Below are 12,914 nucleotides of genomic sequence, written 5' to 3'. Positions count from 1 at the left end.
GTATGTAGTTTACGGGCGAAGAACATGATATTCAGTAAATATAGTTAACACACAAAACCTTAAAAAAGTTCCTTTTGGGCATAATATAAAATCTGAGAGCTTCTATATTTTATTTTACCCTTTTTTCCCCCTTCGTAATGAAGGGAAACTCAGAAAATTTTATGCTCCGAATTTTATAAATTACTAAAATAAATATTCCACTTTAATGTTAATAAGTTAATGATGATATAATCAAATAAATGATTGTTTTGTAATGTTATTATAGTTTTGAAAATCACTGCCTGAAAATGGTCATTAAATAAATAAATAAAAAAAAAAAGTTATCAGATCTTGTTTAATTTTACCTTATTTATTTCAAAGCATCACGTACTGTCATTGTTATTTAATTTTACGTTATTTGTACGCAACATTAAGTCCATGAATTTTGTGCCTAGAGTTTTTACCGTTTTACTAAACTACTTACTTTGTACAAGAATTACACAAATGTAGTAAAAATGCGCGAAATGAAGTAAAAAGCGCTTTAATGAGATATATTAAATCCTATTTGAAATAAACTGCGTCTTTCATAATCTCATCACTATACAACGTATCACATTTAATAATTAAAAACAGTTATGTGATACAAACGCCATAGGTTTCAATGTTAAAGTAAACCAGATCGTCCCTACCCTTTCTTGCCGACATGTCGGTGACGCGCGCCCCGCCCACTGGGTTAGTCTATATCTTATAAGGTCCATGCATGTCCCTCGTTTTATTAGGCTGATTGGAGAAATTCAAATATACATATTTGATTTATGCATAGTCCATTATTCTAATATAGATATTTTCATCCAAAGTTGGCCTTTTTCTGAATTGACATGCCAATTTTTTTTCCCTATTTCGATTCCACGACTCAAATTATGCTTAAATATTAAATTTTGTAAAATTTGGTAAGAAATTTTCGGAGAAATTCAAAAATTTATCCTAGCATTGTTTCTTTCTTTCTTTTCTTTTTCCGCAGTGTACGTTATGAACCTTAAAAATAATAGACTAAGCAAATGGCTGGGATATGCCGTCCCCACATCTCTGGAACGAGAAGTCCTGATTCCGCAGAGAGATTCTCTCGTATAACACATTGAGTTATATATATATCTCGTATATATATAACACATTGAGAACCTTCAGTTTCGCTCCTAATTCTGGGCGGAGTGGCTCCACCCACCAGTAGTTAAGTTTCGAACGCTTTGGTTTCTGAGGGATTACGACATCTGACTGAGAGGTTGTGGTAACATTAATTAAAAGAAAGGATTCCTAAAAAAATTAATTCCACTCAAGGAAGTTACAATACATGGAGATGCCCTCCTTGCAGTCAAAGGTTAGCCAAAAGGGTGGAGACATACCCTTTGTAGGCGGGACAAAAAGAGTAAGGCTATTTCTTAGTCGCGTGTGCTTTCTAAGCTAGGGATCGGCAAACTGTAACTTGTAAGCCAAATGGTGGCTCTTCCACAAAATAGCACATGCGGGAGCGCGCACGTAAAAGCAATAAAATCTTGAAAATACAGCACAAAAAAACCATCAAATTTTACTCGTGAAAACAACTGAAAACATATCCGCCAATTGTTATTCTTTGGAAATTTTTTGTACCGATTTCCGCGTTTTGATTGTATTGATTATACATCAAATTTTGCTGTCATAGTAATTAATATATGCCGAATTTTGCTTTGAATTAATGTATCATTCAATGGCACTCTTAACCTGAATGAGAAACCAAATAACGTAAAAATTGAATTTCGTTTCAAAATATCAGGATTTTTAGCTTCTAGAGCTTTCAAATTTAAAGTGTTTTCCAGTGTCTGAATCAAAAGTTTTCTTAGCAACCGGGTTTAAGTAACATACGAGAAATATGCATATATGATATTCAAACTCGTAATAAACTTATTGCCTGATTTGTCTCTGTTATTCGTTGTAACAACACAGACATGCACCACAGTAATCCTCACAGCTCCTGGAACTGCTCGTCTTGTATTCTGGCTTTTCTAAGTGATTGCACGGTCACTCCCTTCTTACCACCCTTTTTGACTTTGCCAAATTGTCAAGAAAATTTAACGTCTTGTGCCCAGTGGACATTGCTTCATGAGCCGGTCTTGCGCGATATTTCGGCTATATCTGCGCGGTAAATTGGTAATCTAATAACTCAGATATTTTGACACGAATTTTCATTTTTACGTTATTTGGTGTATCAAGTTAAAATTGCCATTGTACTGGTTCTTGTAAGGTTTTTAGTGATATATTGATAAATGGGCCATTGTACTTAAAAGAGCATTGGTCATGTGGTAATTCTGGTGAAGCTGTTACATTTTGAGTCTGAATCGAATTTAATCATTTCATTAGAAACAAGTACCTTGCCTTATGGCTGTTCGCTTGTATTAATTTAGGTTGAGCGTTTGTAGTGATAAAGAGCGCCGCCACTATAGGTGATAAACCTTAAAAATCTGGCATCCCAGGATATTTATAAGTCGATGAAGGGTGAGGTAGATGATAGCATATTATGATGAATAGGCAATTAAATGGCAGTTCCAGATTATGAAAAATATTGCGAATTTGCAAAATATGAAGTTAGTTGCAAATTAGTAGAAAAATATTAATGAATAAATATAGTTCTGTCAATTTCAAGCATTTGAAGAGGTGAGGATTTAGCCCAAACGTGATAGCAGCGTTTGTTTACATTCTGCGCCGAGTGAGTTTTTTACGTAAACAGAAAAGCAAATTTGTTCGTAGTTGCTTAAATTTGGGAAAAAAATAAAGATTCTTATGTAAGTAGACGCAATCTTGCAGCAAATAAGTAAAATTAGGCTGAAAAACTTGTGTAGGAGATAGGATTGCAGCTAGAACCAGTCGGCTCTTAACTGTTACAATATAGCATGTAGCAGCACAAAATGAGAATAGCTAATTTTAAACAGTTGTTTTGCAGTAATTTTTAAACAGATTTTAAACAGTATTTTAAATGTAATGAATATTTCAGCTGTAGAGACATTTGAAGTTGTAAATTTGACGTAATAAACACTTTTGCAATAGTAGAAACATTCACAGATATAAGAGTAAATACGTTATGTAGAAAAACACTTGGTAGATGAAGAAAAATTTGGGTAAATGGTACTAAAGCCACTTTCACAACATACACACACAAAATATCGCTTTAAGAAAAAGTGATGATTGTCATCCACAAAAAAAATCACTTTTTTTTTGCAGCTGATGAATCATTTGAAGTTGTAAATATGAAGTAAAAAACACTTTTGTAATAGTAGAAACATTTATATATAACAGACCTAAGGGTTTGTGCGTTTTGCAGAAAACACTTGGAATCTGATATGAACTTGGGTAAATAGTACTGAAAACACTTGAGTAAATGCACACACAAAAAGATATCACTTATCGGGTGAAAGTTTATATTTTTCATTTCTGTTGATAATGCTCCAGGCAGGAATAGCATAGGTTAAGATGGGTCTAATCATAGTAAGGAAGAGCTTTTTTTTATTTTCCACTGAGAGGGTAGAGCTCCTCTTAATTAAAGGAAAAGTACTCATGATTGCAGCATTCGCCTATTTTGAGACATAATTGATATGTGCATTGAATTTAAGCTTGCTGTCAAGGATAATACCCAAGTATTTGACTTCATTTACTTTTGAGTCTGAATCTTAAATGATATAAAAAGCTCCAAATCGTTTCCAAATCGGTTTTTAGGAAGACAATGACGGAATATAAATGCTTGACTAGGTACTAAAACTAGAATCCCTATGAAGAAGAAGTAGTGCAGTTTGACAATTTTAATGTATAAATAGGCAAATTCAGAGAAATGCTGCTTATTAGGAGCGGTATTGGCGGAGTTAGCGGTACATTATTCAAAATTTAGAAATAAATCGCAGTGTTTGGTAAATTCAATGCAATTTTCCATCGCAATTTGTTTAATGCTGTCTCTAACGGCTAAAGCCAATTAAATACGTACCATTTTTAAATTAAAAAAATCTTATATGCATAATGATCCTTCTCACTTATTTCACGTTCATCAGTCATCATCACAGTTGGATTCGACTGCTTGCTCCTGAGCGTGAAGGTGCTCGTCCCCTCGCTCTGCGTTTTCGCTGTTCTGCAGTACTAACCTCTCGTTTTTCTGAGTTTGACTATTGTGACTGAGAAACTGCTGTGCTCTCTCGATTGTGTATTCAGGTCAGCATGCAAACCACTATGTTTAGTATGCTGTAAAACGACCTGCTTTTACCCTGTGCTTTTTAAGCATAGACTTTCTGCATTTCACTACTTCATCAACCGGCATCATGGAACGTTTTCTGGACTTCATTGCAACTGAGATTACTCAGCTGGAACTCCGTCAAGAAGACAAAGGTTTCCTTACCCCTGAAGAAACAAGAGACCTGAATTTGTTCAAAAAATTCCGAGCTCTTGCTGACCAGGAATTTGTGAACTCCAGAACACAGGACGACCGTGCTAAGACCAAAACTGATGACAACCCTGGCTTCCCGCCTCTCCCAAAGATCAACGCTCGACGTGCTGAGAGTCCCGCCAGGTCGGATGAGGACTTTACAAAATACAAGGCTTTAGATGTCAGCTCTGACTCCGATGGAGAACCCAAAGGAGACAGAACCAGACGCACCAGAAAACCTGCGAAAAAAGCTGTTGCACCCCTGGCTGCTGCGACTGCTCCTGAAATTCCAAAGACTCACCCTGTTGCTGATCTCACGCCGCAACAGAATATGGACACAGACCCCGTCCCAGTGCAGACACCTCCAACCAATCAGAACGCTCCGATCAACAGTGCGAGAAAAGTGCCGCCGATTATAATCAAAGACAGCAGATTCACATGGAATGACTTAAAAACGCTGTTTAATAATAAGAATTTTTCTCTGCACGATTTCTATGGAGAAAACATGAAGGACGGAATCAAGATTAAAGTGAAATTACCCACCATTTATCGGGAAATGGTAAAAGTGTTAGAAGAAGAAGGCATCAGGTATCACTGCTCATTCCTGTCGCTGAGCTCCTAGAGACAAGACAGGGATTTTTTCAGCTCCTGCTTGCTTTGGTGTTCGCCCTTGCATTCCAGCACCGAACCGGCTGCGGACCGCTCCTTGGACTACAAGTTCGGACCGACTTCTTCAAAAATGCGGTAAGATCTCTCCTTTTGTTCTCTGTACGTCAGTGCAATGGCAAACGGTCAGATTACTAAGCATTTATTTGAGTTATGTCAATTCTCCAATTTTGGTATCACTGATACACATATTGAGGAATTTGATTTAAAAAATGATAGTAATATATCCGCTTTTATGTGGATAGTCACTAAAATCGGCAAACCTACATTTGAAACTATTTGTAAACTAAAGGATCAACTCTTAGATGAGTTCCAAATTCTAAATGCAGCCCCACAAAAAAATGAACAGATCGATAACGATCTCGATACTATCTCAGCGAAACTAAAAATCTGCGACATGTTTATTAGCCTAAATAAACCCTTAAAAAGATGCAATAGTAACCCGGCAATAAATAGCACCCACATAAAAGGATCTGAAAAAAAATGCAACTCAAACAGTAATTCACCACAGAAAGCTACTTTGAATTCCCAACCACAAAAGCTAATTGTGCAACAGTATAATTCTGTCCCCAACTCCCCACGAATGACCTGGAAAGAGATATCCCACCAAACAACCCCATAAAACGCACACATAGCGACAAAAACAGAAAAAAGAGAACAGAAGTTGACAGCGAAGGCTTCAAAACCCCTCGCATCACAAATAAACGAACATTCTCTGAAACGGAAATCACACCTCCTCTCCAACAAAATAAATACGAAAAATTAAACAATGAAGAAATGATTTATCAGAACAACGGAAATAATACAGAAGAATTTATCATCCCAAAGAAAACTGCCTCACACATCCCCCCAATCGTCCTACAGGACTTTACGGCGAATTGGGATAGAATGAAAGAAGAATTTGAAACAATTGGAATTGCAAAGATTAAAGGAAATTTAAAAGGGGACACCCTCACCATAAGAGTATATGATCCCGAAGATTATCGTAAAGCCACCGAATTGCTTACTAAACGGGATATTCCATATCATACGTACAAACTGAAAAGTGAAAAACCATTAAAAGCCATAATCAAAAAACTTCCAAGAACCTCAAACCCGGAGATCATAAAACAAGAAATCGCCAGTATGGGCATCCCCACCACAAAAATAAAACAAATTGAAAAATTCGAAGACGGCAAAATTATTAAATTACCTGTTTTCCTCGTGGAGACCAAAAGAAACAACGAGGGGAAAAAATATTTAATATCATTTCACTACGTGGACTTGATGTCTTGGTATGCTCGTACAAAAGCCGCCCAGGACCAGTTCAATGCCATAGATGCCAAAGATACGGGCATATTAAGGAAAAGTGCAATTACAAACCAAGATGCCAAAAATGCGCAGGCCCTCACGAAGGATATACATGCAAGCAAGACAAAAACTTACACTCAGCAAAATGTGCCTTATGTGGTTTAGACCACGTAAGCTCCTCAAAACTGTGTAAATTCCATCCCAATAATATCAAAAAAGCAATAGAAACTCGTAAAACGGAAAATGCTCAACCTCCGCAACCTACATTCCAACTCACTCAAGAGGATTTCCCTGCTTTACCAACGGCAGCACAAAATACCAGTACGCAAGCGGCTGTATGCGCTCCTTCAACTCAGAAACAGAATCAAGAACCGGAACCTCCCTCCTTCTGTGAATGGATCAAACTGCAGCTTACAAAAGCAAAAGAATTTCTAAAAAGCTTCAAAGAAGCTAAAAACATCATGAATAAAATCGAGGTTGTTATGGCAGCCATAGAATATTTTTCATCTCTAAACTATGATTTCTAGTCCCTTAAGTAATGCACACAAGATTATCACCACTAGCAAGTGCTTTCTTAAAGTCACTTTCTTCAACGCTAACGGTGTTCATAAGCAAAAGGAGGAAATTAAAAACTTTCTCATCACCCATAACATAGACATCATGCTGCTCAACGAAACACATCTAAGGAAATCACATCGGATTAATTTCCCTGGATACCGAACAATCCGAGACGATAGAATTCATAACAGAGGTGGAGGTACTGCAATAATTATTAAAAACTACCTTCGTTTCGCCAAATATGAAATACCTAACACTGGCAATATCGAAAAAACAGCTGCAATAATTTATAGTGGACTGAATGAAGCCTATTTATTCATCTCAGTTTACAACCCCCCTGGCAATAGACTAAACAATATTGATCTAAATAATCTAACAGCTGCTAATTTTCCTACTTTAATTGCGGGTGATCTCAACGCTAAAAATCAAGCTTGGAATTCAAGATTCAACAATACAAATGGAAATTTCTTGAACAACTACCTACTAAATCAAGACCTAAAAATTGTCGCACCTTTCACCCCCACTAGAATTCATCATGATGGCTCCGGAGACATCCTTGATGTTTTATTACTCAAAAATATTAATCAAACTCCTTCTCTGGAAGTCACTTATGACCTTAATTCTGATCACCTGCCAGTCACCTTTGACTTCTATGGATTCTATCACCCTTTAAAAAAACATCTTACCAAAACCAACTGGAATCTAGTCAATAACCTTCTGCAAAATTATACCCGCAATAACAATTACCCCCATAGCTTTGCAATAGAGAACGAAATTCATAAATTTACTACTACCATTCAAAACGCTATTTCCACTGCTACTTACTCAGTAAAAGAAAATAAATCTCAAACCCTTCCCACCCAGATCAAAAATACAATCAAGCTCAGAAACGAAGCCATTAAGACCTGGCATCAGTCTAGAAATCCAAATGATAAAAGGCACCTCAATTACCTAAACCGTAAAATCAAGACTGACATTCAAGAATACAGGAATCAACAATGGGACCACCTACTCGAAAATTTGGAGCCGAACCATGAAAATGTTTGGAAAATCGCGCGCTCCCTCAAAAATAATAACAGTTATACCCAGCATGCAATTGAACACTCAGGAACCAAATATTATTCGGACCAAGACATTGCTGACCTCATGGCAGAAGTACAAGAAAATATCTATAAACCCCTCCCGTCTAATAACTCGGAAACTGAAAATGAAGCTAATGAGGCAGTCAACTTCATACGCAATTTTACTCCTCAAAGGCACATACAGTTTATTTCTCCTAAAGAGGTTAAAAACATTATTAAAAACCTTAAGCCAAGAAAAGCGAAAGGTTACGACCAAATAAATAATGAAGCACTTAAAGCCCTGCCAAATAGATGCATTATCAATCTCTGCAATATTATTAATGGTTGTATTAGACAGTCCTACTTCCCCCAACAATGGAAGCATTCTATCGTAATTTTCATTCCCAAACCGGGCAAAAACCCAAAGGATGTCAATAGCTATCGACCCATCAGTCTTTTGCCTGCTATGGGAAAAATTTATGAGAAAATCCTTAACAATAGACTCACAGACTTCCTAGAAAATAACGACATTATTGATAACCTACAATTTGGTTTCAGGAAAGGCCATTCGACCACACATCAAGTCTTAAATCTTGTGGAAACCATAGCTCTTGCGTTTCAGAAAAAAAGTGCAGTTGCCGCATGCTACCTCGATTTTGAGAAAGCTTTTGATCGAGTGTGGCATGCTGGGCTAATTCTAAAGCTCATTGATCTCGAAATTCCAAAAAATTTAATCAAAATTATCTTCTCTTTTCTACGTAACAGAACTTTCCAAGTCAGAATAGGTAATACCCTCTCCAAAAAGAAAAGGATGTTTTGTGGCGTCGCTCAAGGTAGTGCTTTGAGCCCAAAACTTTTCAATATTTATATTAACGATCTTCCTCAACCACCTAACTCCAAAGTACTCAAATATGCAGATGATGCTGTTGTACTCTCGGAATCAATTCAACCTCAACTGGCCATTAATAATCTCCAAATGTATGTTAACAATATCGCACACTGGTGCACAATTTGGAAAATTAATCTCAACGCTCACAAATGCAATACTGTTCTCTATAGACGTTATAAAAAACTACAGAATGTCAACACTGAACTTAAAATCAATAGCACTCCTATCCCACATAATGATGCTTATAAATATCTGGGTGTCTATATAGATAAACAGCTGAACTTCAAAACCTACCTTCAATACATTGCAAATAAAGGGAATTCTGCTTATATGGCTATTTATCCATTTATTGGACGTAACTCCAAACTTAACTTACATACAAAAAAGGTTTTATATACTTCTCTCATAAGACCGATCCTTACATATGCCGCCCCTGCTTGGGTTATTGGCAATAAAAATGAAAGAAAAAAGATTGGTATTTTACAAAATAAAATATTACGATCAATCACAAACGCACCCTGGTTTATCAGGAATAAAGATATCCAGAAAGACCTTCAAATTCCTGATCTTATGGATCACATCCTCACCATATCTCACAATTTCTTTGAGAAAGCTAGGAATAGCGAGTACCAAGCAATCAAAAACATCATTGATTATGATCCAACTATAGAATATACGGTAAAAAGACCGCGCACAATACATCACAATCCTAGATGGTGATTGTAAATATGTAAATAGTGTAAATATCTTTTCCATTTATCCAAGATTTCATTTATTCAAGTTTATTTCTATTATTTTAATTTTCATTCAATTGTATCAATCATGTGACCACTCTGGTCAAATAGAACTTTGCAAAATAAGATCTTCTCTGATTTGCTGACCCACATCACGTGGGTTTCACTTGTTGCTTAGAATTCTGAATGCTCCTCTCTCATTCAGGGAGTGGATGCCGAGGTTGAAGGATTGCTTTTCCGATCTGACCGCCATGCCGCCTGACTGCATGAGACCTGAGACCACTGCCGTAATAATTGGTAAATGCCAATTGCTTATCACACGCTCATCTATAATCGCAGGATTAACTCCTATAAATTTTTCGCCTCTGTGCGGGTGTTATACACCAATATCTTCTTCTACCAACCGGCTGATACAGCATGACAGAAACCGAATGGATTAAGGCTCTTAGTAGCCAAGGCCATTTTTGTAACAGTAATAGAATAGTATCACTGCTATGCGCTTCCCGAATCTAAACATATAGAAGCTGTGATACGTAACCTCCCGTCTTACATGGACCCTGAGGAAATTATGATGGATCTTAAAGAACATGGACTCGACGTCGTGCGGGTCAACCAACTCACTATCAGGCGTAACGGAGAAGTTATTAAGCTTCCCCTGTTTCTCGTTACTCTCACCCGCAAGGAGAAAAACAAGGAGATACACCAGTTAAAATTTGTGCTGGGAATGAAGATTAGTGTTGAGAGATACCGTGGCCGTAAGGGACCCTTGCAGTGTTATCGCTGTCAAGGGTTCCATCACGCCCAATCGCACTGCAATCACGAACCACGTTGTGTTCGTTGCGGTGAACCTCATGAATCATTTAACTGTGACAAGGATAAGGCAACTCCGCCTAAATGTGCCAATTGTCATGAGATAGGTCATACAGCTAACTACAGATTATGTGTGCGTTTTCCAAAACCAAAAACCACTCCGGCTGTGAAAACGTTCTCTGATCGGGTAGTGCATAATAAAACTTATGCTGAAGCTTTAAACACCGGCCTCGCTCCTGAATTTCTAACTGAAGCAAAACAAGTTGCAGCTGAGCTACGTATGCTTGTCTCTGTTCTAAAAGAAACTGGATTTACTCTGATGGCAAAATCAAACGTATCTCAAGATCATACTCCTGCAGCCCCTGTTAATGGCTAATTACATGAAAAAGTGTACTCCCGTACAAATAATGATATGGAATGCCTGCGGGCTACCCACCAAAATTACTGAACTGCACCATTTTTTAAGTGAGCATGATATTGACATTGCAATCATATCAGAGACTCATGCAAAACCATGCCAACGCCTGAGAATTGCAAATTATAATTCATACCGCTGTGATAGACTTTCACACAGAGGTGGTGGTGTGGCAATATATGTGAAACGTAATTATGCATCTTGTCTTATATCTGATTCAAGAAATTTTAATTGTGAGCAAACTACTGTGTGTGTCACTCTTCCTGTGTTTAATAACATCAATTTTTGTGCTGTGTATAACCCTCCTACGAATAGACTATGTGATAATTTTCTAAATAGCATTCTACCGGATGACATACCTACCCTTGCTGCCGGGGACTTTAATGCTAAGCATATAGACTGGAACTGTCATCGAACAAACCTAAATGGTAAAATTCTCCATGAATATATTTTACAGCATCCGGTGGCGCTACATGCCCCACCAGAATACACGCGGCTCCATAATAGAATTGAATTTTCTGATATACTAGACACTGCAGTCACTACAACGACTATCCCCGTTGCAATGGAAGTATTTCATGAATTGTCCTCTGACCACCTCCCCGTAATCGCAACATTAGGAGTGACAAAAACTTCTGAGTTCTCTACTAAGCGAATTACGAATTGGAATCTCTTCAGCAATATCATGAAAAACTCACCTCCTCGACTGCAAAATCTCAATACCGTAATTAATGCCTTAAGTGAAAGCATTCAAGGTGCAATTAAGGAAGCCAGTACTGAAATTACTAATCGTGATAAGGCTTTCAGACTGCCCCTTAATATACGACAGCTTATGAGAGCGCGAAATAGACTCAGGAAATGTTATCATTTAACGTGGGACCCGGCACTTAAACGTGAAATAAATCGTAAAAATAAGCAAATTCAGAAGGCCATTAAAACCTTCAAAGAAGAACTATGGGATGATAAAATGTTAAATCTGGATTCTAGAGAAGGTACATTCTGGTCTTTAATCAAAAATTTTAAAACTTCCTTCACAAGTAATCGACCCCTCTATGACAGAGGTAATATTGCCATCTCCAATCAGGAAAAGGCAGAAATCTTCGCAGCACACCTCCAAGAACAGTTCTCGCCAAATGATTGGCCAAATGACTCTGATTTCGAATTAAAGACCCTCCTACGAGTGAGGGATTGGCTCAACGCCCCTTCAGTCAGACTTCCAATTAAATATGCCACTCCTACTGAAACGACTAATATTATCAAACACCTGAGACAAAAGAAATCTCCAGGAATTGATGAAATCAGCAATACAGCAATTAAAAATTTGCCGCCTAACATCATCTGCAGCCTGACAAGTATTTTTAATGCTTGTCTTGCTCTTTCTTACTTTCCAACACCTTGGAAAATTGCTAAAATTATTTTACTACCTAAACCGGCTAAAGATCACACCCGACCAGACGGATATCGTCCTATTAGTCTACTGCCGGGCTTAAGCAAAATTTTTGAGAGAATTATCCTGAATAGACTGAAACCTTATTTTCAGCATCTTCCGCCGGAACAATTTGGGTTCCGTGCTCACCTCTCAACAACGAAGCAACTTGTCCGAATAACCGAATTCGCTGGTGCAGCTCTGCACTGCAAACTTAATGTTGCTATACTCATTGTAGACGTGGCGAAAGCATTCGACCGCGTCTGGCATGAGGGCTTAATTGCTAAATTAATTGACCTTCAACTGGACAGAGAACTCATTATGCTAATCCATTCTTTTATCAGGGATCGGACATTCAGAGTCTCGGTAAAAAATGAATTATCCAGCACTAAAATAATGACTAGCGGTGTTCCACAGGGTTCTGTGACTGGCCCTATACTCTATCTATTCTACGTTTCAGACTTTCCGAGATTGCATTTAAATCATAATTCTATGCTAGCCTGTTATGCAGACGACACTGCCCTGGCAGTGAAGTCTGCTAACATCAATCATGCTATTCGGAAACTCCAAGACACTATTCCCTCCATAGAACAATGGTGTGGATATTGGAAGATACGAATTAACGCTCAAAAATCGCAGCTCCTACTCATA

The 12,914-nt window shown here is 37.6% G+C and overlaps 1 protein-coding gene across 4 annotated transcripts in view; it reads right to left on the bottom strand.

Moving 5' to 3' along the window:
* The window catches only part of LOC118199446 (alpha-tocopherol transfer protein-like), a 165,579-nt gene that overhangs the window by 29,039 nt on the left and 123,626 nt on the right, over positions 1 to 12,914 (bottom strand). The gene's annotated exons all lie outside the window — the stretch shown is intronic.

The sequence above is a fragment of the Stegodyphus dumicola genome, chromosome 11 (assembly GCF_044657685.1).
Source record: "Stegodyphus dumicola isolate Sdum_Otavi_A_Nest chromosome 11, ASM4465768v1".
In the NCBI taxonomy this organism is placed as follows: Eukaryota; Metazoa; Arthropoda; class Arachnida; order Araneae; family Eresidae; genus Stegodyphus; species Stegodyphus dumicola.
This window is presented reverse-complemented; position numbering and strand designations above follow the sequence as displayed.